This window comes from Harpia harpyja, chromosome 12 (genome assembly GCF_026419915.1).
Source record: "Harpia harpyja isolate bHarHar1 chromosome 12, bHarHar1 primary haplotype, whole genome shotgun sequence".
NCBI classification, from domain to species: Eukaryota; Metazoa; Chordata; class Aves; order Accipitriformes; family Accipitridae; genus Harpia; species Harpia harpyja.
In genome coordinates, this window is record NC_068951.1 from 36915252 (window position 1) to 36942341 (window position 27090).

General features: G+C 43.9%; 1 long non-coding RNA gene across 1 annotated transcript in view; it reads left to right on the forward strand.

Moving 5' to 3' along the window:
- The first annotated feature begins 5357 nt into the window (after nucleotides 1-5357).
- Nucleotides 5358-27090, forward strand: part of LOC128149348 (uncharacterized) — a 64020-nt gene continuing 42287 nt past the window's right edge. The window contains exon 1 of the long non-coding RNA XR_008237618.1: nucleotides 5358-5494. This is a non-coding gene — a long non-coding RNA (uncharacterized LOC128149348). The remainder of the gene's footprint in view (nucleotides 5495-27090) is intronic.

Here is a 27090-nt window from a genome sequence, read left to right on the forward strand (position 1 = left end):
GAAGGCAGAGCAGGGCTGGTCCTGCCGAACATGAAGCTGCCGGAGTTTTGTTTTCATGAGGCTGCCTGCACACCCACTTCAGGACCCCAATTTTTTTTTTTCTTTTAACTCTGGCCAGAGGAGGTGGACTGCAGTTTAATTTTCCCTTGAAGCAAAACCCCACACCCGAAGGCATTCATGCTTCCTCTCACATTTTTCCTCACTTTTCTTGTTCTATTTTCTCCATGCCTAATGATGCTTCGCTGTTGTGAAGCACAGGTTAAGATTTTGAAGCCTGGTGTGAGTGAAGCACAAGGGCCATGCTAGCAGATAACAGAAATGGTGTGCTACAAATCTCTACATTGTTGTGGAACAGCCGTGACCATTGTCCGCAGGCTGTGGTACAAATGGGTGTGATGGCACACATGCCAGCGATGACATGTCACTGAGACATTCAGGTCACTGCTGCTTTCTATGAATCTTGTACTGAAATATTCACTCTCTTCACCTCTGTGTGATAACAAATTGCCATGGGGAGTTGATTAGCTTCAGACAAGCGCTGCTCCAGCGAGTCTAAACACAGGGACTTAAATCTGAGTCTAGTTCCCGGTATATAGCCCAGACCACCTTGAGTCAACGCTGTGTTTAGGTGTGTAGGAGGATCCTGAGGCACCATTTGCACGGCTGTCTGCAGGCACCGTCCTGCCCAGCGAGGAGCACGTGGGGGTATCGTGCACCCAGCCGCTGCTGGCGCGGTCTGCAAACCGTCTCGAGGGCAGCTGCTGTAGAGCTCTGTCTGCATGCAGAGCAGCCAGGCAAGCCAGGGCTGCGATAGTTTAAAACACCAGTTGCCTGGTGTTTGTTAACAGCCCTTACAGCTAGGTCGAGGGAGAGGGAGTGTACAGCTGTATGTGGTACAGTAGGCTGTTGTTTGTGGTCTGGCATTAGCCACAGAGTCATCTTTGGCATCAGTTTAGGCTAAATGCTGGACTATAAAGTAGGACGGGGGACTGGCACATCACTTTTCTGCATGATGAGGAAGAGGCAGCTGTAAGAGCAAGCGGGAAAAGCTCCGCAGCTGGAGCTGTGAACTTATCTCTCAGAGCTGGTAAAGGCCAACCTGCAAGGCTGAGAGTCTTCATGCTCTTCTAACAAACTGACACTATACATGCTAGGAGAAAACCTGCAAACCTCTCTTCAGTCTAGTTACCTGTTCCTGCATTTATTTATCTTGCTCATTCAGTGACTGAGTGAATTGTTCCATAGTCTCTGTAGTTATTATATTTCATGTTTTAATATAAAGGAACATGCTTACTTCAAGGGAAGCTATTATTTTAAAGGGATGAAACTCAAGCCTGAGGAAATTGCAGGGATGCAGTGTACCATCTGTTTAGCTGCTTTGGTTATGGTAGGCTTTATGAAACCCATTTTGCTCAGGAGGATGAACTGGATGTGAATGGTTGACAATGACATTTAGAAGAGACAATCTGGCAAAAAAGAAAGCATGAGTGTCTCCTGTGGACTGTTAAATACTGAATAAAATATGAATAGTGCTGTGTTATTACTAAAATAAGCTATTTTTAATGATTCTAGTTATAACCCGCTAGCCCTCTGACATGACAGTTAGCAACAGCACTCAAAAACCATGAATAATAAAGACAGAAGTTTAAAAGTTGGCCTATATATTAACGTATATTCTGACAGGGGTCTCAGGTGTCTCTAATGAAGAAAGATGTTTGCACAAAGAGCTAACAAGAAAACCATGGATTTCTCCCTCCCACCTGAAAGTTATTGATTTAATTTAGTGTAATGATGCAGAGAAAAAACAAACAAGTTTGATTAAAATTTTCTGTGCTGTTTTTGAACAGAAGCAGGGAGCTGTAGTCATACTAGATGAGGAAAAGGAAATAATTTTCAGTTTAATAGCCACTGAAGAAAATGCTCAACAAGATTTAGTAGAGTTACATTTTTTTGATTTAGCAGTCCAGGATAATTTGTACCCAAGAACTTTAGAAGTCTGGCTGAAATTAGTGTCTCTGGTAAACAGATGTTAATTTTTAATAAATCTTGGATTACCAATAAGGAGTAATAGACTCCAACAAATATGGGAACACAATGTTCTAGTTGAGATAGAGAGCTGAAAGGGGAGGAGGTCTTTTTGGCCCAAATCCATCTTCTAGCTGAGTAGGTTTGTATCTTAGCAGGTTGCTCCAACAGTTGTCCACGTTGGAAGGTCTTGCATCTCCTTATCAGGATTTGCCAAAGGCAGAGGGTTAGATTGGGCATTTTCAAGGTAGCTGCCACTATTTCTACCATCTAGGTAAGACCCAGGGTGGCATCAAGGACCCAGGGCTGGCTGGCTTCTCCCCTGCACGGTGTGGAATGGAGACCTAGGCAACATCCCCAGCTTGGAGTGAGTCACAGGAGATACCTAGTACAGGACCGTGCCTTAAATATTGTCTTGCTGTGCAGGCATCTGCATTGGGGCTGCAAGCAGAGACCTCTCTCCAGTTAGGATCAGGATCCTGGCTTGCTGACCAAGATTGTGAGCATCTGACATTTTCTTTCAAAACAAAACAACAGAAAAAAAAAAGGAAATGGAGCAAGCTGTGATGATCAGACTGGGGTCACTCGCTATCATTGCTTGGTGGCGGGGCTTAAAAAAGTTAACTGGGGCCAGGAAGCATGTGGGGATGCGTTAGTGTTCTGGAGCATCCTGAAGGAAGGGGGAGCAGGAGGCAGTGGTGGGCTTACCCCACACTGAGGGGCCTCAAACCTTTCTCCCCAAAAGAGTGGCCCAACCTCAAGGCCGCAGCTGCAGTGCCGTCTGCCTCTCCTGTTAGAGCTGCCTCGCTGGGCCAAGAAGATGGCAAGATCTACACCAGAGGCTGCGTTGCACAGTGGTTCGGGGTTGTTGGGTGTGAGCAGGGAAAGCTAGAGGTCTTGTTTCTGCTCTTGGAAAGGGCAGTGTTGGGTCCCAGTTCTGCTCTTAGGGCTTTTTGTGTCTTTTATATTTGAGGCTCAGAGGAGAAAAAACAGAAATTGTGCTGGAAGCAAGGATCAGGACCCATGAGTGGGCTTCAGTGTGCTACAGAAATTGTAAAATGTGTTGTTCAAGGCCCAGAACATATGTCGGTCCCTCTACTGACACGACTGCTTCTTTCTCTGTAGTAGTACTTCTCCTCCACTGCAAGGTAGTGGCAGAATGCCACACTGGCAAACGCCGCTGTCCTCCTCTGGGCGAGGAGGATGCCGGGTTAACAGGTCCCCAAGCCCTGAACCAGGAAAGCAAAGGTTAATTGGGCCAGGAAGCAGCTTGGGGACTTGTTAGTGCTTGGGAGTGTCCTTAAGGAAGACGAAATCATCCGCTAGGGACAGATAAGAGCCACCACGAAGCAGGAGGATTAGCACTCTGATAGAGATGCTCTCTCTTGCTTTGAAAAAATTATTCCTTGCCACTGGAAAAAATGCCCTTTTTGTCTCTTTCCTGTCCTCAGTCCTTCTGTCTTTGAGAGAGAAGGTGTCTCCATATGGTCCTGGCAGGGAACCCGGGAGTACTGTGAGAAAGGCATGATTTAGGAGAGCAGCTGAAGTGCTTGCCTGTGTGCTGGGCTGCCCCAAGCCCCTGTTTCTGTGGCACTGAGGATGCGCGGGCAGCTGGAGCTCCAGCGGTGCGATGTGTCCTTTGCACCTCCTTGGTCCTCCCAGTGCGTCGTGTGTCCTTCTCTCTGTGTACTGTTTCAGTCCCCACTGCTCAGGTAAGAGAACCATATCTGAAGCTGAAATTACAGAAATGGGCTAAATAAGCCCCAACCCCAGGCCAGGTTAGCTCACCAGTGAGCTGCGGTTATTATAGTTCCTTATGGAGTTGTGGCTTCTTCCACCAGTCGTAGCTGGTGAACTGGTGATTTATGCACATACTTGTATTTTTCCAGGGCTTTGACCAAGACTTCGTCTCCATCCAGAAAAATTAAGGTGGATGATTTCCAAACCAGACGTTCGTGAGTATAATCCTTATTTATGTGAGAATTTCCACAAGCCTAAGCTCTTTACTGCTATTGCACTTGTAGCGCCTTTAATGGCTGTAGGTACATGATGGGTAGACCTTCAGAAGAACAGCATCATCTGTCAAGTTCAGTAATCCTTTTTCAAGCAGATGTTGAAGGATTTACCAGGACCTCATGATACGTACACCTGGAAACCTCTGAATTTGATTTAAAGGTGCTCACAGAGTAGTAATTAACTCAGAACCACCAAGCAAAAATGCAGTTCAAGGAAATAATATTTCAGCTTTTCAGTGCTTAAATGGAAAAATGAATTAATCGTTGGCAATTACTGAGTTAAAAGACTTAACTCATGACTTGAAATACTCCCACACAATCTTGTTTCCAAAGCTTTCATTAACTGAGCTAATAATTATTACTACAATTAGAGATGTGAGGCATTAAAAAGTCCAAGATAATAAAACATATGTAGTTATTTAAAAAATTTACCAGTCAGTTTTGCAGTGTGTAAGAAATTCACCTTGTCTCTTGTTTGGAAACGTTCCATTTCCACACAAATACTTGCCTTTTTGGACAGTAAAACTGTCTCACATGCTGGCACAAAGCATCCCGGGACAGCCCCAAAGCAATGCTTTGCTCTGGCTCCTTGTGTTTACCTGGAGGAGCCTGTGGTCACCATCAGGGGTCTACATTTGCGGAAAGGTTATTTTTTCTGGAGGATATGGAATGAAGTTGGTATGTCTGATGGTTTCTGATTGGGTCTCGTATCAGCATAAATGGGATTTTTTATTCGTTTCTGTGTTTTTGTCCTGTTTAATACAAAGGCGATTCAGTGTCAGTAATTGAGGGAATGACATCAAATGCTAAACTAGGCCAATACTGAAATCTCAAACAATCGTGTCTTTATGGCAAAACATCTCCCCCAAAGGGGCGGGTTTGCAGCCAAAAGGAAAGCTTGGGAAAAAGAAGAGGTGGGCGGGAAGGGAGGTCACAGAGATGCAAAGGGTGGCTGGCAGTGGACTGTTTGGGAGTTTGGCTGGTGGAGAAGAAGGGAAGAGAAGGGGGAAAAAATGGACCCCTTTTTGTTTAATTTTCAAAATGGTATTCTCACGTACAGAGTAGCCCAGCTTTGATCAGGAGAAGGGTTAACAAACACACAAATCGACTGTTTAGTCAGATCTTAAACAGATGCTTTTTTCTTTTTGGCTTGTTAGCTTAATTATTTCTTGCCAAGAAAACATGGAAAAATGCTGCTTTGCATCAATACAAAATGATTTATTTTCTTCCCCCCCCCCCCCCCCCCCCCCCCGCTTTTGGGTTAGCCACTGAACAAGAAAAAACGTTATTTGCAGGGCTGTGGTGTGTCTTAGGCATTCCCCAGTGCCCGCTACCCAGGGACACACATGCTCACCCAGCAGAGTTTGCACAGCTGCTTTCGGAGCGAATGAGGGGCCCTGGTGCAAGGCCAATGGAAACTGGGATGCAGCCTTTAGGAGCGATGAGGACTTGCTGTGAGTTCCTGTAGTACCATCTATGTCTGTGGAGTGTTCCTGGGTGAATAGCTTAAGGCTCTTGCCATAGTTTTGTATAGTCCCTTTTAGGAAGAGAATTATAAAGCACTGATCTTGATTTTGTTTAGCAAAAAGCAAGATGGCAAAGGACCAGAAATAAGAGTTCTGGAGAACGTAATGAATGAAATGAGCTATTTGGAAGTTGTTCTGCAGCTATTTCTTTTTTCTCCTTTGAATGACGTGTGTGTATGCGTATGCGCATCAGCCTATGTATAATTCAGCAGCTGTAGGCAAGGGGAACTGGGAAATTCAAAAAGCTGTGGCAAAAGGCAAGAAGTTAGGAGGGGAGGCAAATGCATCCTGAGGTCCTTTGCAGTGGTGATGCAGATTTACACAAAATCTTACCCTTATGGCTTGTCTTACATTGTTGGCTTGTTGGTGATGGGCAGAAAGCCTGCTCACATCAGAAATTCTCACTGATCTGGTCCTCCAGTTGCAAAAAGCCCCAGCTATTGATAATTCCTTAGTATAAAGCTTCAAGCCTTTTGGAAAGAACAGGAGAGAGAAATGGGCTTAAACAAAAATCAGAACATGTCTAGGCATTGAAATCCTCTGGCCTTATGTTTGTTGGACACTGCAGCATGTCTTTGTAGTATCAGTCATTAGGCAAAGAATTTGCAATAATTTATTTGATGCATTTTGTCCATTTTTACTCATCCTAATTATACTAAAGCAGTGTTTGATGTCTCTGTGGTTTTTTTTTTATATTCAAATCAGATCCAAAGCATTATGCCAGCATATTCCTGCCTGTTGGGGCTATGGATAAACTATTCGCTCTTACTATTTACCATTCAATAGTCATTCTTCCTACTCCACGATTGAGCAATGATGTGATCTAATACTAGTTTTGGTACTTGGCTGGCACTCTGAAAAGCCTACAGAAAGGAAAAGAGATTTCCAGCTTCTACCAGCCTTACTCAGTAGGAGTTGTTCCATGAACTTGCTTTTCCAACCTCAACAATTCTGTGATCTATGGTATCTCAGGAAAACTTTTCAACCAACATTTTTATGAACATAGATCTCTTATAAATATTTGAGGAAAAGCAATAAAAAGGGCCACAAACTGAAGCAGATTCATGGGCTTTGCTCACATCACTGAACATTGGTATATGTTTTCTAACCTGTGATGTTGATGGCTTCTCATCTGATTCATCTGATTTCCATATAATAAGAAAAAGAATTGTTTTTCTCTAACTGTAGGCAATTGGATGAGCCATAAGTCAGAATTAAAATATTACTATCTGTTACAAAGATCACAGATTCCTTTCAAAGTTTCATTATTTACAATCCTTTTCTTGGTGACATTTCAATTCTCAGGAAATGATGCTCTAAATTGTACCTAACACGCTCACCACCCACATGTAGCACATGCAATAAGCTTATGAGATAGGAAGGGTGAATGTTGCCATTTTAATTTTGTTTTTTAATGAGATTCTGGAGTGGAGGGTGAGTATTTTGCTAAAATATATGGCAAAGACTGCACGGCAAGAGAGTCTAACAGGGCTTTCAATGGCAGTTATCTGCAATGTTATTTTCCTGCCATCTGGGTAAAATCCATCCCATTCTCTCCAAAGCAATGTAAAGTTTCTTCGTATAGGAGAAGTGCACAGGGTTAGTAAAGCAAGAGTCTCATCTCAAATCAGCCCTGAGGTTGCTGCTGTGATTGGTGCAGGGGGAAGGAGAGGCCCCCAAATGGGACAGCCTCACAGCAGCACAGATTGCCTCCTCGTGCCAAGCATCATGCGGAAGGCACTGGGCTTTCTCCGCTTGGGCTTAATTAGCTCAGTAATATGAATATAACCTATGGAAGCAGTAACAATGTGTAGAAGCACACATTATCAATGGATTTTGTATTCTTTGGCCATACAAAGCCCTTATAGCAGAGGTGGGCTGGATGCACGGTGCGTACAGCCTCACCTCTCTCGGTTCCTTTCTCCCTCCGGAACCCCAGTGGTTCCCCGCTGGTTTATCACCAGCACAACAGGATTCAACTCCTTATGCACTTCAGCACAATTTCCTTAAAAATGAAACCACAGCTTTTTTTTTTCCACAAGAAAACTTTACAAAACATATGTTGAGGGGGAAAATAATTAAAAACTGTAATTGGGTCAAAATCTGATCTCTGTTGATTTGATGTGGCCCTGAAGTATCTTTGTGGGACTGAAGCCAAGGACTCCAGTTATTCTGCCTTTCCTTGGTAGTAAAGGAGCACAGAACCTGGCCTGTTATCTACTGGGAAATACACAGTTGGAGCTGATTTTGTCTTCTCTTTCTGGAGATTAATTGGCTTCTTTGCTCAGAGCAGGTCTGGAAATCAGAGGTCTATAGACTACATACCCGTAATCATAAAAGATTTATTTAAAGCTATTCCTTTCTCATTTTATTACAGCAGCAGAGTAACCTAAAATCTCTTTCCATAGGCTTACAAAACTAGCTTCTGAAACCAATATCTAATGCACTGTTCAGTGCTAAGTCCTTATGGGAGCTGGCAATATTGGAATTGTACTATTCCCATATAGCAGCTGCAGGCTTTCCAGCGGGCTGAGAGACTGCCTGGAAAGACCATACGGATTTCACTTGTCTTCACGTTAGCAAAGTATTCCTATTTTATACACTAGCGTCCAGATTCTCAGCAAGCCTCTGCTGTTTACAGCCACAAAATTTGTCAGCTCATATGTCTGAACGCTGTGATATTATAACAGCGGATGCACTAGAAATTCCCAAAGCAGCTCTGTAGTTACATCTCCCATGTCCAAAAGACAGCTGCAAAATGTGCTTGTTATCGCACAGTTGTGTTCAAAGAAGTACTGCACCCCAAATATCACAGATGGTACTGCAAAAGCGTGGGGCTTGGTGTTTGTTGACACGAACAGCTTGGGAGCTGGGGCTCGCATAGGGGAGGGACAGCCCTGGCTGGAGACCCAAGGGTCACTGCTGTGTCAGGATAGCATCCAGGGACAACGTTAGGTATGAACTTCCCTGAGAAATTATTTGTATTACTGTGACTCTCACAAATGCTAGTGAAGATCAGAGCCCACTGGATGGAGAAGCATACCAAGGCTTCCCAGCCTTGCAGGGAGGGCTGGTGGGAAGCAGTACGGGGATGCTGGATGAATTCCTGAGATGCACAGAGGCAGAGTTAGGACTGAACCCATAGTTCTGTTTTTTTAAATCTTGGCCCTGAGACAATCCTTTCTCGCTTCTAAATTTTAGAGCACCCTGATCTAGATTTTCTTCAAGCCTGTCTCTGATCCACTCTCTATAAATAGTGTTTGCATTCAGTAGCTTAGACGAGAAAAAAAAAAAAAAGAAGGGATGTACGCTTTGCTGCAGAGCTTGCAAAGCCTGCAAAGCTTGCCTTTTCAAAACATTCTTGTTAGTAGGAAAGGGAAGAAGTAATGGGCGTTTGACTAAGTTAACGTACTCAGTGAACCATTGGAGAGCTGCCAACTCACATTTTAAAATAAATGTCAACATTAATTTTTAAAGTTTAAACGCATATTTTGCATTTTTGCTCTCAGTTCTCTCCGGTGCTACAGCGCTTTCTGAGCCGCAGAAGCCGGCATGGCTGGACCTCCCTGGGGAGCTCCCTGGGGAGGCAGCCGGGGAACGGGTGCTTGGAGCACCGCCGTTCCCATGGCATTTGCTACGTGGGCGTAATTCCTTCCTCGCAGAGAAACCCTTACCTGCTGCTTAACTCACTTCAAAAAAAGGGAAAAAAAAGATTTTACGTTTCCACAGTGCTGTTTATTTCCTTTAGGCGATACCAAACTGAACCCAAGCAGAGTATATGTGTTACAGATTGCCACTACAATGGCATCTCCTATAAATCGGGTTACTGTAGTTATGTCAGAGCTTTGCTGAGCACAGATCTAATTTAATCAAGGTATCTTTTAGTGTCAAGGCCCATCTGTTTAAAATTAGCACCGTGATCTCTCTAGGCCCTCTTTAAAATTGTGACGGTCCAGAATCTGTATCCCTTAAAGGCTTTTGCTGGGCAAACAGCATCCAAAGTGCTAAAGGGAAGGATATTTTTCTAAGGATGAAGCGCTCTTTGGAAAGCTTGTAGACAGGCAGTAAAAACAAATAAGTGAAGAGGGAGTTGTGCCGTTCGCTGGGGACTGCAGGGAGGAATTTGGCAAGAGGGAGGGCTATGGAGGGTAGCACAGAAGCAAGGTGTAAGCAAGCTGTTCCTTGGCACTGAAGCGGGAGGAAAGGTATTTCCAGATGGCAGTCCGAGGGACCAGCTGCAGAGAGGAGAAGGAAGCAGCCGTCCATGTGGAGGATTCCCCCCGGCCCCAGCTGAACCGCCAGCGCAGCTGCGGCCAGGCAGGACCGGGGAAGGTGGCTGCCTCCGCGTGAGCCTGCTCGCATGCAGGATGCCAGCTTGGCTCTGCAAGCTGCAGGATTTGCAAGGTTTTCCCCCAGGACAAGATCTCCCAGAGCAAGAGCATTAAGCAGGCTGATATTCGCCTCTCCTCTCCTCTTGCCATATGACGCAGGCCAAGGTCCCCAAAAGTGACTCCCAGCTGCCAGGTCTTGTAACCTGAGTCGCTTTGGTCACCCCACCGAGGAGGACAGGAATCATGTGGGGTTGATTTTATCTCCATGGCAACATAACATATGAGCCTACTGGGAGGTGATGTCAGTATAGATTTGTTAAATATTTTTTGAATGAAATGGGCCTGTAACACCACCTGGGAACATATCACTCAGTACGTGAGCTTTCCCCTCTGTGAAATGCAAAGACCACAGGCTTCTTCCCCAAATCCACAGCCATATCAGTCCCCTTGGCCACCACAGTCGTCACCTTTTTCCCAAGGAGAAGAGCGCACCACGCTTGCATCCAGTTAAACCTGGCCTGCCTGGAGATGCTTTCCTGCCCCCATTGCTCTCCCTTTGCGCCTGTCCTTTTCAAAATATCAGCAGAATTTAAAGGCAGAGTTTGCAGTAAAAAAGAGCTGTGTCTTAGCAAAAAGAACACCTTTAATCACACTTTGCAATGGCAGCTTGCACAGTAAATAATAGTTGTCTTAAAATCATATTGCTTCTGTTCAGCAAACTCCTTTCTGTGAATAGAAACACTGCCCAAAAGGCAAGGCAATGACAGTCCCCCCAGCTGGGATCCCTCTCAAGCCACTGTGCCCTCTGTGGAGCCCTCTCCCCATCCATATGTGCTGCTCAGGACATGCAGCAGACGCCCACCCGCACCCCACAGTAATGTGAGCATAAGTGGTCTATGTCTGAGGTCATAGATTTAGCGGACCAGTGCCACTAAATCATTTTTTTATGGGTTTAGGCATTTTTAAGACCTTGTAGTTGAGAATTCCCTTCCCCGTAACAAAACCCTGTCCCCAGGCATATGGGTCAGAAACCTGAGAATTTGTGTCCAGCTTTGCATGTGGTCCAAAGTGCCCTGGAAGCCTTGGGTCCCCAAAGCTTTCCTGAAGAAACTGCCCTCAGACTGGCCGTAACTCCACAAAATGTTGCATTTCTGATGAAGCAGCGTATCCGGGTCGTGTTGTTTCAGTGTAAAAAATCAGCCTGGCTGGGGCAATGGTCCGTAGCCTCCTCACACTTCCACTTTGCCCACCTCGGGCAGCAGGCAGGGTGTGAGCTGAGCAGAACCACCTCAGCTTTTCCCGTTGCCTGTTCCCTGCCTTGACTAAGCTGAGACAACATCTCCTCCCTCTGCATTTGTCTGTTTGCAGCTCTGCCTGTGACGGCTGCTGCACTCTCCAGGAGGAGACAATATTAAATTGAGGGTGAATTACACACATTCATGGCATACTTTTGTGGCTGATGGCACAAGTGACCTGCCCAGGGGAAAACAGGGCCACAATGAACCCATCTGACTCAGCAGGAGGAAGCTCTGAGTCACCTTGCTGAACTGCAAAAGCTGAATAAACTCCTTGGCCTCGATGGAGTTTACCCTAATGACTCAAGGCTGCACATGTTTTCCATTTCTCATTTTGAACTTGCTCTTTAATATTAACCAAGGTCATTATTAATTCCTTTTTCAACCTGAAATGAAGATTATCATGACTGTCTGTCAAGTACACACTAACGCTCCTTAAAAGCAAGTATTTTATATAGCACCTTCAGATTAATATATAGGCAAATAAGATATTACAGATTAATTAGTATGCATATTAAGCCGTGTGTTATTTGTGCATACATATATCTTTTCAAGCCTACTGCCTGGACGGGCCAGCAGGTAGCTTGTGTGATTGTTTATGAACCCATACGTATTACTCCATGGTAGCAGTGAAGCTCTCTCTGGTCTGCATGTTATTTCATCTGCCTCTGCCCAAAGATACAATGCTGAGAGTTTAAAGGATCTTCCATAGTTTTCAAAATAATTTTTCATGCCTATAAATGTTTGTAACTGAGCTGCTGATCTCCAGCTAAAATCACGTAGTTAGACTTCAAAAATATCACCTTTTCCAACTGAAATCACTAGTGGGACACCATTTACCAAGTTCAAGTCACCAAAATCTCTGGAAGATGACAGATTTTACCCAGGTCATTATAATAACAGCAGCGGAAGCTGCGGGTAGGTCATTTGTAAGTGCAGGAAAGAAAACCCAGCCTTAGCAAACCTAAAACGACTTGGGAGCAGCTGTTCCTGAATCAGCAGGTTGATGAATAACAGCGGGGATGGCATGAGCAGCTGTGCTGGAGGTCCTGCACAAAAGCCACTTTCCTTGTGGTTTCCCTGGGACAAGCAGGGGCCAGACCCAGCTGGTGGCTCCTGGGAAAGCTCCCCTGTGCGGTAGGAGGTGCAAGGAGTAGAGCTGAGACCTCTGGGGATGACTGCTCTGACAGGTACATTTCCATCCCATTTGTCTTTCCCTAACTCCAGGTCATGTTCTCCACTCCACACAGATTTGCACCCTACTTATCCCAGAGAAACATGGAGTTTGGCCGCAGATGTTGAAAACCAGGAGCTCAAGCAGTGCATCCATAGGGTCTTCTCATGGCCCGCAGAGCTCTCGTGGTGCTGCCTGCATCATTTTCTTCCTTTCTTCCAGAACAGCATGGCTGATCTCTCAGAGCATCTGGAGCAGCAGTCAGCTTTTCCAAAGCCTGTTTTCCCTGCCTTGCATCACTCAGCACACAAGCAATGTGGGGCCAGTTTGGTGGAAGGCTTTAGTACAGCCAAGTGTAATGATGAGCCGTGGGGCGGACCAGCCTTCTGTTTAATTTAAGAACCTTTTCCCTATGTTTTGAGCCCAACAGTGAAATCCCTGCATCCAGCTGCATTTCACTGCCTCATTACTTCATAGATCATCTCAATAATCTGATTCCAGAGCTCCCACACTCTATTCCCACTTCTCCAACCATCAGCCAAGTGAGCTGGGTTAAATTTCTTGCAGCACAGAGGGGACTAGAATAGACTACGCAAGAGCCTAATTAGCAATCTTTTCCTTTTACAACATATTGAAGTTTTCTAGGCATTGAGCCATATTCTTTCATAGCCTTTCTCCTTCCCTCCCTCTCTCTTTTTTTGGTAGCTTCTAATTTTTTATTAAAGGATAACAGCATTATTGACAGTACAAGATACTTTCATGCATACCGCTAAGCATTAAAAAGGAAAGTGTCAGATATACAAGATAAGAGAAAAGTAGAGCTAAAGCAGCTAGGCACATTGCAGGAGCTACACATACGGTCATAATAAAAGCTATACCAGTAATTTGCTTTTAGTCAGTTCCTGTCTTGGGGCTTTCCTCCAAAGACATTCACTATTACCTGCCTAGGACAATCAATAAAACTGTCCAAACTGGGCTGTATTTCTGGAGTGGGCCTCTTTGGCCTGAGTCTCTTACTGCTGGGGTTGTTCGCCAGACAAGTGGAAGTGTCTCTTTCTGTCTGTGTGTCCCCCAGGCCAACAGCAATTAAAACTTGCTTGGGCATATGGTATGCGTTCAAGTGAAGTGCAAGTTCCCTGAAAACCAGAGGAAAACTCTGTGTATTGGATTGTAAGCCTTTTAAAGACCTATGATTTGGGCTTGAGGGTTAGTCACCGACCATCTAGAGCGTGGATGGTTCATGTGAACAGTGGGTAGCTATTGAAACGATGAGTGGAGTGAGGAGACGCGGTTGTTCAACAGTTGGTTCATTGCTATGGGAGATTTTCTCTTTCCCTGGGTGTGCTGAAGGAGGAGTGATCGTGGGAGTTCCAGGCCTATGTCCTTCATCTACTTCATGTGAGGCTTTAATTCTTCTCCTGCAGCCTTAATGAGTGCCATGGTCAGTCAAGTTAGGTGTTTTTCCTCTGTCCCAATCAATGTTTAGCAGCTCCTACCGAAATGACCAAGGCGGGCTCACCTTGAATAGTCAGTGGTGTGTTGGGCCATTTCCAGCTCACCTCAATAAAACTGGACCTGCCTCTTAAGGATTTGATTAAGTTCCCACTGAATTCAATAGCAAAGCTGCTATTAAAACCTACTGGAGCAGGCCACATGGTAACAAATGTTGGATTTTAATTTATTATAATAATATCAAAGCTAATGCTGGCTTTGCAATGAACCCTTGGAATGGTGGAATAAGAAAGAGGTGAAAAAGAACAGCAAAAAAATGCTATTAATTCAGAGACAGATATATTTATTTCAAGTAGATTATTCTTAGAAACACTCATAGCATTATTTACAAGAATCTTTAAAAAATTGCAGTGCTACAAAACTGAGATTCATCACTGAGGTAAAACATTTCATTATTATTTCTCAAATCAATTCCCCCAGCAGAATATGAATTACAGGATTTCAGCCAGCCTTTTCAAGAAACCTCTTTTAAAAATTTACATAGCTTATAACAGATTGCCAGAAATATTGCAAGCAGCCATTAATTTACTCCTAACCAATTAAAGCCTATGCTAACACATGCACTGATATGCACACACTTGTTCTTAATTTTTCTTCTGCAGTTAAGCATGAACAAAAAGACATGCCTTAGAACTAAAAAGAATTTGAAGGCATTTTCATGCTTTCTTTTTTTCAGACTCAAGGGCAAATATGCCTTTGATAAATATCATTCTGTTTTTTTCTTCCAAAGAACAAACCTCTTTACAAATCGCTACTTTTTTTTCTGCTGTTGATTGGCAGGTAGGTTTGCAAACAGCAGCATAACATCAGAAACAATGTCTCCTTTAGCTTTTAAATTTAAATTGTTAGGGTTTTTAATTTAATTAATTTATTAAGGATACTAGGTTGAAGAAAGATGTGGAACAATGGGATTTGGGCTTTTTCATATTACTGAATTGATGAGGCAATTTATAAAAATGGTGATGATCACCAGTGTTCACATGGGAGCCCTAAGTGTGAACCCCTTTATTTGCTCTTCTTGTCTGTGGAGGTGCTGCTACTTTAGTTAAATGGCATCACTTAGTAGTAATCTACGTACCCAATAGGTTAGTGTGTTAGACTTTTATCAACCATGAGCAGACACAGCCTGGGAATTTTTATAGACCTGTGAGAAAGAAGAGATTGCAAGGAGAAACACTTGTTGTCTCAGCTGCATGTCCCACTGTGTGTCTGGGGTGCCTGTGGTTTGTTATCTGAGCATCTCAAGGTGCATCTTGCTACCTGTGGGTGCTTCAAGCTGAGAGGAGTTAAGGGGTAGGGAAAACAGCAAAAGGAAGCTTGATAAAAATAGGAGAATGGGAAAACAAGTTATTTGGCCATCAGTAAATATGCTCTCCTGGTGCCTCAAAGTAATGGTAGTGGCTCTTATATCAAACCTGCACTTGGTGGAGTGGAGGTACAAGAGGACTCCTAGCTGAACCCAGGCTTTCCGCCTTGCCTTTACAAATGAAAATCTGGTTTGTAGCCACCTATCACAAGAAAGTTTGTGTAACTGATGGAGCGGCCTGGCTTATTCAGAGGGAATCTCAGGGCTGAGTCAACCCAAATACGGCAGGTCCACCTGCAGCCAGCCTGCAGGAGCCTTGGCTTGCCCTGCAGTTTGTACAAGGAGTACATCTCTGAGTCGGTGCGGCTCACGCCAGAGGTGTAGGAGTGCGTGAAGGCTGGCATGGCCATTGAGGATTCATGCTTCATACTCATTCTCCTCGCCAAGTAAAAGCCAGTATGAAAATTGCTCTGCAAAGCTGTGGTCACCCTTGAGAGTTATCCGTCTGAGCTGCTGGCTGTGTTCCACAGGGCAAGAACCGGAGCTAAGCATTTTCCAAATTATAATAAAACCCAAGTAAGACAGATGAGGTTTAAAACATTGTGATCCATGCTGTGAACTTTCCACTGTGTTTCAGTTCAAGCTGTAATACTATGATCAGTGTAAAAAGGCTTGAAATGCTAGATTTATAATGGAAATACTGCCTTGTGCACACTACTATACGTGGAGGTGTCAACACACTCATATACTCATAGCATTAAAAGGCATCTCAAGCACTTCTCTGGGAAGGCACCATGATGATATTTCCTTCTGCTGTAGCAAGGCTTGCCACCCTTCCGCATGTATTAGTACTACAAATTTCAATAGGAAAAAGAAAATCAATTCCACTTGAATATCATTTTTGATGGTTGCTCTAACTCTTCTGATGGGCCCAAACAAAAGGCTCCAGTTTAATGTGTGTGTATTTTGAGCTGTGCCCCTTGCTGACCCTCCAGTTTAATTTCCGTCCTTCAGATGAGATGAATGGAGCGTGAAGCAGGTCATATCTCAAAACACTGACACACGGGTTACAGACAGAACTCACAGGCAGGAGAGGCAGCCAGTTTGTAGATTAAATCAAAGCAGTTCTGAATAGATGGGAGGTCAGCAAGGGCCAGCTTTGACATTTGATAGGACCTTGTGATCAATCAACTCTTTCTTGGGTCTTCCAGGTTTCTTGATGACAATGCTTCTTTAAATAAATAAATAAATAAATAAATAAATAAATCCAGTTGGGACATGTTGAAAACTGCCAAAGCAGCTCTGGACTGTGTAAAACAATAGGGATTAATTATTATCAAAGATGATAATAGCAGGAGCTCTTTAAAGAAGCCAGCATGGAAGTTAGTGCTCTTTAATTGCAAGCATTTTATCTGCATGCAGCGGTAATCATTTTTTGCGTGGTGTGTATTATATCACTACGATTTTGGTAATAATCCAAAAGCATGATAGAAAATCCTGATTGTTTATGGCACTCAGGAGTAATCAGGAGTCATCCCTGATTAAAAACCTACTGTTAGGGTGAAAGGAAGTCTGAGGTGATATCCTGGCCTCTGATGAAATTTGCCCCCCTGCTAAGTCATCCCTGCCAGCATGATTTATCTGGAGGGAGTGTAGGAACATCCCTGAGAAGCAAATGTTTGGCTTTGGACATGGACCAGATCTCATGAAATGAAGCAATTTTGCCCAAAATTCTCTGCTGGAGGAAGCCCCCCACTGTCTGTGTGGTCTTTGCCACATAAACACGCTTCGGCAGAAAAAGCTTGTTAGGGGAGTATTTGCAGCATCATTCCACACCAGACGCGATTTTGCCCCTCTGATGCATGTGAGAATTTTCTCACAGGTGGAGCCCATTGGAAAATCCTCCATTTCAGTGTCTTTATTTCCAGAAACAGCGTTAAGCTTTCCTGCGATAGTATGCAGCCTAGGAGGGTTTGTCATGACCAAATGGAGCTGTGCTCTCACAAGGTTACAAGCTGATTGTTTTTCCATCCTTAGGAAAATAAATGACATGGTTTCTTGCTCCCCTTCCTTGCTTCATACAAGAATTTGAAATATGGCATCTATTTGGGGGGTTGGCTGTGGAATCTCATTAGAGATCATTGTGAAAATACTGTTTTTCAGGAAAATATTACATTTAAGAAAAACTGCCAGAAGTTTCTTTTTGGAGCATAAAAGAAAAATAGATGCAAAAGCCTCATTTGATGGCAAGGGACGTGCGGTAGTGAAATGGAGAAGAGCTGATGAGGAAAGCAGGATCTGGAAGTTGGTTTAGGGAACAGTGAATTTCCCCAATAAGCCACAAACTTCCCTGTGTGGTCTTAGCCCCTAGCTCATGGTTCATAGGCTAGGGCTAACATTTCCTTACCTTGGGGGATAAACTCCTTTCATCTACAACAATATAAAGACAGTAGGCACTGCAGTGATGGAGAACCATATAAGTAGCTTGACAAGCAGAGTAATGGGCTTATGTTTCAACGCTCTGCTAAATAAGACTCCCTGGGCATCCCCGGACACACACTTTCAGGAGAAATGAAAATGTCACAACATCTCATTGCTGCTGCAGGATTTCAGCTGAGCTGCAATCTCAGAGACATTGGCTGAGCGGTCAGTGCCATGCAAGGGCTGGGTTGGGAAGGGCCCCTGAGGCAGGTAGTGGCCATCAAAAGTTGCTAACTTTCACAAAACCCCATTGATAGTGAGAAGGTAGGAGAGGGGACTCTGCTAATGATAGTTGGAGAGATGGAGCTAGAAACTCCTGACTACTTCTCTCACCTTGCCATTCAGTCTCTTTTTCACTTGGGCTGTGGTCTCTGGGCAGCTCTAGTTCTCTGTACTTTTGAAACTCAGGTTAGGAGCCTCTTGGAAATATGATCCATCTGCATGCCTGCCAGTGTGCCCATTCTATGCCAGTCAACGCTCGCTCACCTCTAAAATGTCTTGAGTTCAACACTAGGATGTTGCATATAGGATGATAAATTATTAGGGTTACGTGAAACCACTGCTTACAGTTAGTGAAGAATTAGTTAAAATGATGCTTTAAATTAATAACTTACAAATATTTCAGTCCTCTCTTATTTATACCTATTTTTTTTTATTGGAGTCCCTCAACCTACCTCACCCCGTCATGTGCTGTTGTAGTCTTCTTCAGTGCTTACCCATCTTTTTCTCCATGATAGCACATATCCTTCCTGTTTTCATCAGTTGTTTCAGCATAAAGAATTGTATATGGCCATTTTCTCTTCAGGACACCCCAAATCAACACTAGGTGTATGCTTGGGAGGAAGAGGAAGGTACTGAGGTCGTTGAAGACACCCAAATGTTAAATATATATTCCCTGCAAAGAATACAGATTTGGTTTTTATGAAGAACTCAAAGCAAATGATGTTCATTTAATAAGAGATGCATACAGGGAATACTTCTTGTGATCAGCGATTTGGAGAACATTTGTGAAAGTCTTAAAAACATTGTGAGCAGCAAGAGGCTATTTTAAGCTAGAAGGACTATTGCTGGGGGAGGGACACAGCAGCACCCCTGGCTGGGGAGAGGAGCCCTAGAGCAGCCAGCCCTGCTCTGAAGCTCAACTGCTGCTTCAGCTGAGGCTCTGAAACAGCTCAGACAGAATCTGGTTAAATATAAAGTGTAACTGCATGTTATTACTTCATTTCACTTTATAGGAATTCTGCTCTCAGTTTTGTAATGGAGAACTTAACCCTTTGCTCCACTGAAATAACAGGCTGTCTTCCTTTCCAAGCTGGTGATGGTGTGCAGAGGCAAATCTGACATCTCGTATGGCTTTACTCCCCAGAGGGTATGCAAGAAAAGCAATGAGCAGCACTGCGGGCTGATCTTCAGGGATCATCAGTTCAAGGGCAGATCTAGGGGGATGCAGGGAACTGGGGATTGTTTCCTGCAAAGCTAAAAGATTTAGCTTTGGGCTGGTAGACGTCAAGTGCCAAGACCTGGAGGATAGCTTTCGCTAGGACGTAGTGTTACTGTCTCCCTGGAGAAGTGGGTATGTGCAAAGACATGCCCCAGCAACGGGTAGTCCTGTTGTGTCACAGATAGCATGTTCCTGGACAGCCTGCAGAAATACTTTGACTTTTTGCAGGTCTTTGTCTTTATACTTGAAAGCCTGGGGTGTTTAACACATTGCCTCCCAACAACTTCTTTTGCTGTCCTCAGGCTTCGGGAGATGAGCTCCAGCATTAAAAGCAAGCAGTGCAAGCAGCCTGTAGGCTCCTCAAATGCCCTCTTCTATAAAATCCGCAGTCCACCTCATCTTCAGAGACTACTACTAAAACTGTTTCCATTTTTAGGGATCTGTGAAAAGCAAGTTATTCTGAAACCATAACATATTTTGTTCCTATTCCAAGTGCTGGCTTTGATAGCAAAAGGGCAGTAACCAGAAAATGGTTTGAATTCCTTCCAGTGGAGGGAGGAGCAGATGCAGACCTGATGTAATGAAATACTACATGTGATGCATGCACACGCCTGCACTGAGTGCTAGCCATGAGGAAGAAGGTTCTTTAAGACCTTTAGGACACCCTTTTCCCACACCCCTCCTCAACCCCCAGTAAGTCTGTGCCTGGTGCAAGGTCCATCACTTGCCTGCCTCATTGTAAGGAGCTGTAAAATACGCAACCCACTCTTTAGATATAGTCTAATGTTGACAGATGTAGAGAGACATGAGGCAGGAGAAAAAAAACCCCGTTTGGTAGAGTTGATCTGTATTGCTACGGTTTAGCAAAATATGTCTGAGGGAAGCAAGAATGGCCCTTTTGAATAATTTCTTGCATTTATTATACAGCCTGTGGGAGAGAGGAATGCTTGAGGCAAGCTTGCTGCACAATTTCTTGTAACAGTGCCTGCTCTGTCTATATGTGCTGAAGAGCTCGCTCGTGTAGGAGAGCCCAATGTGATTAGAGCCATTTCTTTCCTCCCTGAGATTTGTCCTTCTGAAAGCGTCTTTTGACTTGAGCACCTGGTCTGAGATAAACCAATTTGTCACCACAATGTTTGATCATCCACTATAAGGAAGGACAATTTCAGCACAAGGTCCTTATTCAGATAGCAGAATCAGTATTTATGAATTTGATTTGACACTTGAGGAACTGAATTTTGGTTTTCCTTTGCATTAAGCAAACACTTAAAATATATATATTGTGGAGCCATGGATTTCCAGCCACATGCTAGAATCTCATTTTTTGGAGACTGCACAATCATGAAAATTAAAAGGTAATTAAAATGCTTTAGGAGGAATTAAAAAATAGGATCGATATGTTATTAGTCATACCATAATTTATTTGGGAAGTCTCTGCCCTATTTTTATATTTTAAATAATCTTGCTCTCTCCTAATTCAAATACTTTCCAGGCTCTACAGAACACTATTTCCCCACTTTTATTCACAGTCTGAAAAGCAAAAGCCATTGCAAGCTGCCATGTTTTTCACGCTTCATTATTGTACATTTTCTAGTACGTAATGAACTATCCCCATGAAAATTTGCTGTGAATTGTCTTGTAATTGCCTAGATATGAAGGAAAATGTGGTTAGAGTAAAATAACATTAACGTTAAAAATAGGAAAATTGCAGTTAATCCATGTGAAGAGAAATACTCCATCTCATCACAGAAAGAAGCAAGGGTGCAGGAAGAGCTGGTGGAAACAGGGAGCTTGGCGTACCTTTGGGATCTGGTCCTGACGGAGGAAGGACAGAGCAAAGGCATTATCATAGGGGCAGGTCTCCTGCCCCAGTGGCCATGGGGAGCCTGCTACAGATGCCACCTTCAGCCTTCAGGCCTCTGCATTAGAAAGATATTAATTAGTTGAAGTAAACTCTGAGAAGCTCGCAGTCATTATGGGGAGTTGGATGGGTTAACTTGTGAAAAATGGTATAGCAGGGCAAAAAAAAAGAGTAGGGGAGGAATTAATGAGAGGGAATCTTAGAAGTGCAGCTAGAAAAAATAAGGGTGATTTTAAGACAGATGCAGAAAATACAAATGTAAATATAAATGTGAAGAATAATGTGCAGTCCACAGGGAGGTGATCCTCATGCCGCAGGATTTTGCAAATCGGGCTGGAGAAAACTCCAGAGGCTGTCACAAAGGAGCAAATCATTTGCCTAACAGTGAGCAGGACCGAGTGATCTAATAAAGCTTTTCCATTCCTCGTGTCTGGGACTGGGAAATTAATGCTGGATGCGGTGCCAAACTATGTATTTTAAATGTGTCTCTGTCAGCATTGGGTAGAAGTTAATTTTGTGTGTTGATCATAGCATAATCCGTACCACACTGTACCAAACGAAAGGCAAGCAGTTAACCTGGGAGCAGGGAATGTTTATTTCATGCTTGCCTTGGGGTAAGAACTAATGGCAAATGTTGTAGAAACAGCATGCTAGATACCATCTTGTCTTTTATTTAAGTGTACTGATTTATCTCCTAGGGGAGGTGGTGGAGTCCCTATCAGCTCTTGAGTCATTTAAAACTCAACTGAACAAAGCACTCATGAATAGACTCTTGGGAGCAATCATGAACTGCTTGGGGATGGACAAGATTAAATACAAGGTTTTTATCCAACTATCTTTCTGTGGATATAGAGTATTAATCGCTCGGGTGAGAGCAGGGCACTGAGCTGAGGAGGTGCTGGTGTCCCCTGGCTAGGATCTCGCCCGATCGCCATGCACAGCAGTGAGGAAAGAGCCACCATGCTCCCTGATGCAGAGCATTTAAAATCAAAATCTTAAAAAACATTCTTGAGGTATGTAAAGTAAACACGCTTGGGCTATGGAGCTGTGTGCTCACTTGTTGTGACCTGACAGCCACTTTCCTGGGTGCTTCTTCCACCCTTGCTCAGTCACAGCACAAAGCAGCGTTTGGAGAAGAGCTGCAGAGAAAGTGCATGTTTGTCACGTGTCTCCAGGGTGTGATGCTTTCCAGCCATAAATACACGTGGCTGTCAGTGTGACAAGATAATTATTTTATTGGTGGGATTTCAAGAAAAATATGGGCCAGAACTTCCTTGTTCTACTCATCAGAGAAACTTCATTGAATTTAAAATCACCATTCTTCCAAGTGAAACAGGTTTGGCCCTAAATCATAATTCATCAGTTGTTGGCACCCTGCAATTTAAATCTTTTCTGCAACAAGGAAATAAATCTTTTAAAAAGTATATTAAAATCAGTATTGATTATTCGAAGCAGGAGCGCTGCATACAGAGCTGTAAATCTTTTTTTTAGGATCCCAAGATAAAATACTGCAGCAAAACTGCTGTATAAAAAAAATCACTATGGTTTAATCATGGTAAATTACTAGTATTTTTGTATGTGGAATTTATAGGGCACCATTTCTTTTAGATTGAAAGGGAACATTCCTGATTTAGCTCTGATTACTCATCTACAGATGGGGTTAATGTCATGCGTCTCTTTGGGGATGTATCTTCTTAAGTAATGATGTCCTTATTGTGTGCTCTATGGATCCGTTGTCAAGACACCTTTAAATATATCCTTGATGGCACATGGAGGTACCAGCAAATTATGTGTTGAATTAACAGGTAATTCAATCCACCTTGGTGTTAATCTTATTGCAAAATAACAAGCTACATAAAAGCCATTTAAGTGCAATTTTAAAAAACGCTCTGTGAGATGTAATCTCTTTAATCAGAAACAGATTTTGTTCAATTACCTTTAGTCTCCTCTGCTAAAACAGTGAGGCCAGATCCACTCTATTTCCCGGGAGCCGACGCCGCAGCACGGCCTTGCAGCTGGGCACAGGGGTTGGACTGGGCTGCCACCACGGCAAACTTGTCGTGCCCCATCACCACGTGAGATGGAGAGGGGTTCAGGAGAGAGCTATTCCTCTGCTCTCCTGCTCGCCTCTCTCACATGCCTGACGTCCCTGGGCCAATGCCCCATTCAGGGCTGATACAACCTACACCCTGTTCCTGACACTTCACCTTTCTTTTGGATTTATTGACTGACCTGGGGGAGATGTGGGGCCATAGGTGTGAAAACGCTCCTTGGCTCTTAAGATGAGGAAGGCTTGCTCTGGATGGAGTGGAGATGACCAGTACAGGCTCCTCAGGTGGTACCTTCCCTGCTGGGGCTGTTTCCTTACAGGAGTGAGGATACCAATAAGCTTCGGTGTTTTCAGTCCCTGGAGCATCGCATGCTTTGCTGGAGGGCCGGGGCTCGTGTGGCTTCCCTACTGCTTCTTGGGCATCTGCGGTCACAAGGGTCAAAGCAAGTCACTTTGCAAGGGCCTGCACCAGCGCTGAACAAATTATAACACACAGAAACAAGTTCCTCTGTGCTTTCTCCTTTGCAATTTTCAGGCTCATTAGCTATGCAAAACTATTTGCTCATCTACTACCAAATGTCTTTCCATTGTATGAGTAATTGCTTGGTTTGCTGAGAAGCGTGCACTGTTTTGGTTAATTTTCAGGCTGCCTGGTTTGTTTCTGCTCTGGCTGCTGCCAGAAAAAGGTTTCTCAGCTTCTGCTGGTCTCCCGCACTGCTGCCATGTATTCCTAACTCAGCAGAAGAATTATAGATTTCAGATCTTCCAGTCAGGTGCCCAATTCAAAAGCCTGTGTTTTTTCCCATGAGTGAAGAGCTTCCTGTTTGCGAGTGCGCACTGTGGAGACCTCATGGCAGGTTAATTTGAAATGGTCAAAAATTAAAATTAATTCCTGGAAAAAAAGCTGTATTCTTGGAAATGCTCTGTGCTGCGCACTCCTCCCTTGGAACGACTTTCAGACCATCCTGTCAGAAACTAACAGCCAGCAGATGGGAAATTCAGAGCCCATCAATCCCTTTCATTCATTCCACTACTTTTCTATACATGGCCAGTGTTAATCCTGAATATTTTTTTAAGAGGGATGTGGAATCCGTGTCTGAGAAATGGCTACAAAATACCTCTGTATGAGCCTACAGCTGGACTGTACCTGCAAAGGTATCTGGATCTGAAAGCATGGGCCTCAATCTGCTAAAAATGCATCTGTGCTCAAATCTTGTTACAGTCAATTTGTTCAGAAGGAGAATGGTGACTGGCATCCCTTGCCCTAGGAATCTGTTTCACCAGGAAAGATGGACAACCATGTTAGCTTACACCCAGGTATGGAGGTCCAAGTGAGGCCATCACACTCTGTGGGACATTAAGTGACAAAGATGTGATTAATATAAGCAGCAACGGACAAGGAAAGAGTTTCCTGAGCAGTCAGGACTATAGAAGTCCTCCAAGAACTAGTCTGTGTTCAAATCACGTTTCTTTTCCTATTAGCAGCTCACCTTAGAGGCAGGCACCAAAGAAGCCTGACTAGTCCCTAAATCTGTTCTTCCCGACCACTGCACTGCAATGAGCTAAATCCTGCCTTTGTATCCCACTTTATGCTGTATTCCCTAGGGGATGGGGCATAGAAATTGCAGCCAAGGAAGGGAAAAGCAAAAGTAACTTTATAATAACTTTGCTCCTTCTAGACTCTGGCTATGGGAAGGCCAAAGCGACACATGATATGGGTTAGCGCAGGCTTTGCAGCTGCTCTAACTCACAGCAGGCTATCCAGGGCTGCTGTTAGGTTGCACAGCCCTGCATGCAGAGGGTCTATGGCTTTGTGCTGTCCTTGCACCACCCTGCAGCCCACAGCTAAGCAGGATAGCCTAGGACCACCAGTGCTGGCTCTGCTCCCCCACTGCAGGGATGTTGTCACCATGTCCTTCAAGTGTCCTGCAGAGCCCACCTATGCCACTGGAGCAGCCAGGCAGAGCATGAGTGGGGCAAGAAAGAGCTTTACTGTCTCCTTCCAGAAGAAAATCTTTATTGTGAATAGATGTCTGCACAATAGATAAGGCTTCTCAGATGAAAAACTGCTTCCCCTTCCCGGCAGAGTCTAAAGTTTCTTCTGATGGTGATGACGCCTTGAACAATGACAACCTTCATTCATCTCTTCTGGCCAGGAGAGAGCTGAGAGTTCACGTTTTAAGCTCTTTCACCATGCTGAAGGTGCATAAAAGCCTCTCATCACTGTTCAAACACAGTCCTCCATTAGGAGTTATTTAAGCAGGAACCGCTTTCCCTGCTCCAAACCTCTTTGTATGAAATCCTTCCAGCACTGCGTGTGGCATCGGCCAGCAGCTGATCTGGCGTGTGCTGTGCTGGATGTACCAGTAATGGATAGTTAATTAACCCGATCCATCAGTCAGTCCCTTTCTAGGACAGTATTGATGATTTTAAAGCTTAAATGTCATATCTTCTTTCTACCTTTGTGTCACATGTTAAAAAAATAAATAAATGATACTAGAGGGCACTTTTGATTACTACAATTTTTCTTCACATGCTTCATTTGCTGGGCCATTTGTATCAGCCAAGTTGTCTTTATTTGCCAGACTCTGTCAGGACTCGGGGCTTGCCCTTCTGGCAAAATGCAATTTGATCCCAAATTTGTTTTCCGCTTTTGCCTCAATATCTTTGTTGTTTTCCCAAAAAGCTAAAATAAAACCAAAGAACAGTCAAAAGCTAGTTGATTTATTTTTAGGTCTCAACAGTGCCTTTTTTTCTCCTTAAAAACTCTTTTGGTCATGAAAATAATGACCTTTTTCTGCAAAGAAGGTATTTCTTTTCTACGGGAGCTAACACATGAAGAAGAATGGTCTTGGAATTAAGGTGATTTTGAACAAAGTTTACTCCATGCCTGGCTTGCCCCAGCCTTCTTGTGTGACCTTGGATGTATCCCCCAACTCCTGACAATTCTCCTCTCTGGTAATCAGGCTCCGCAAAGGTATTGCCAGATTAAAGGTCAGGCTTTCAAAAGTGATGAGTGGTTTTGTTTCTCTGACTTAATCTATGGAGGCTGGGTGCTCCAGCACCTCTGAAAATGAAGCCCTGTTAGAGAAATTTGACATGAAGGGAGGCATCCAGCAATGCAGGCACCTAGAATCAATAGTGGCTTTTGAAAATCTTGGCCTACACCCATGAACGCTTGCAAAGTACTTTAACATCCAAATGTTGCAGAAGAGAGAATGATTTAAATGTTTTGAAGTTATTCCCAGGACTAGAATTTTGCAGGATTGTGTCACAATAAGAAAAAAAAAAATAGCAGATGTAATGAGGAAATTCTCACAAGTTCAGGAAGATGTTTTCCCAAAACGCTGCTGATTGGCTTTAGTTTGGTCTGGTCCTTGTCTTTCAAGGCTGACATAAATCTTCTGAGCAAAGGAGCTTTCCTGGGAGCGGAGCAGATGTCTGCTGAATCACTGAATTTAACTCTTTCTCGACAGCCTGCGAGGCAGCACACATCCATGAACTTGCAGGGTATAACTCTGGGGACAATTTGCTCATCTACACCCCATGAGTCTGGCCTGTAATATGTCCATCTGCTTGCCTATTTGCTTGTTGTCTCTTTTGCACATAGTTGTCTGGGTTCTGTGGTGGGAACAACCCATCCCGCCCTCCCAAGATTGGTTCTTGCAGATGCCTCCAGCCACGCTTTGGGCAGAAGGTCCCTTTTCCAGCCCACCACCACATGCAGCTCGATGAGGGTGGCTGCCTCCCCATGGGTGAGCAATGGTCATGGGTCAAAACTGGGGGGGGAAAGGGCTCAGAAGAGAATCTCAGCTTTGATGAAAAATAACCCCACTGTTTAGGGGCTGCGTGAGAGGTGGGATCCATTCTGAGGAATTTCATGCTTGAAAGGTGAGACAAGTCTCCTGAAAAGGTTATTATCTCGAGCAGACAAATCCTTCAGCAGGTTGGGCTTTTTTTTGTATACCTCAAACAAAGAGCCAGCACAATCAAAGAGCTGTAAGATCTTTTTTTCTCCCATTTTTTTTGCTGCCTCTGTGCCATTCCCTTTCATTTCTGCTGCCCACAGAAAC